Below are 657 nucleotides of genomic sequence, written 5' to 3' on the forward strand. Positions count from 1 at the left end.
CCCTCCTGGGGAACTGGGAACCTGCTGGTGCTGCAAACTGGGAGCGGCTGCCGGCAGCAGGCAGACATCACGTTACCATGCTGCTGCCTCTGTGTCCTCTGCACTCAGCGCTGTCTGGGTCACGGGCCCCCCTGCGCTGTCCTTTTCTTCTCAGGGATGTGTCTCGCTCAACTGATCTCCAGTCCAACCCTCACAGTCCCCAGTACTAACTGGGGAATGGTCCCCTGGGCTTCCTGGTCTGTGCTGCTGTGGTCGGGGGCTGCTGGGACAGATGCAGAACGCGCTTTGCTGTGGCTCCTGCTCCTTCATGGCTGTTTGTCGTCCCCTCCCGGCAGTTTGCCAAGCCCGGCCCTTGCTGTCTGATTGCAGAGAGAGACCTGTGAAAGAAGGTTTGTGTGGCTGCAGGATTCCTGTGAAAGGGACTTCTGGAGATGCTGGCATTCCTCTTTTGTGCTGGGATGATACAGGGATAACGGGAGCTCTGCAGTCACGGCAGCTTTCCAGCAATTTCCTTTATTTATTTCTTTGGGTTTTGGCTTGTCTTTTTTTTTTTTTTTGGTAAGAATTCCAAGCCCCTGGGGCTCAGGCCAGTGGCATCCCAGCTTGTCCCAGCACTGGTGTGGCCAGCAGGAGCAGGGCAGGGATCGTCCACCTGCC

This window comes from Buceros rhinoceros, unplaced genomic scaffold (assembly GCF_000710305.1).
Source record: "Buceros rhinoceros silvestris isolate BGI_N320 unplaced genomic scaffold, ASM71030v1 scaffold37592, whole genome shotgun sequence".
NCBI classification, from domain to species: Eukaryota; Metazoa; Chordata; class Aves; order Bucerotiformes; family Bucerotidae; genus Buceros; species Buceros rhinoceros.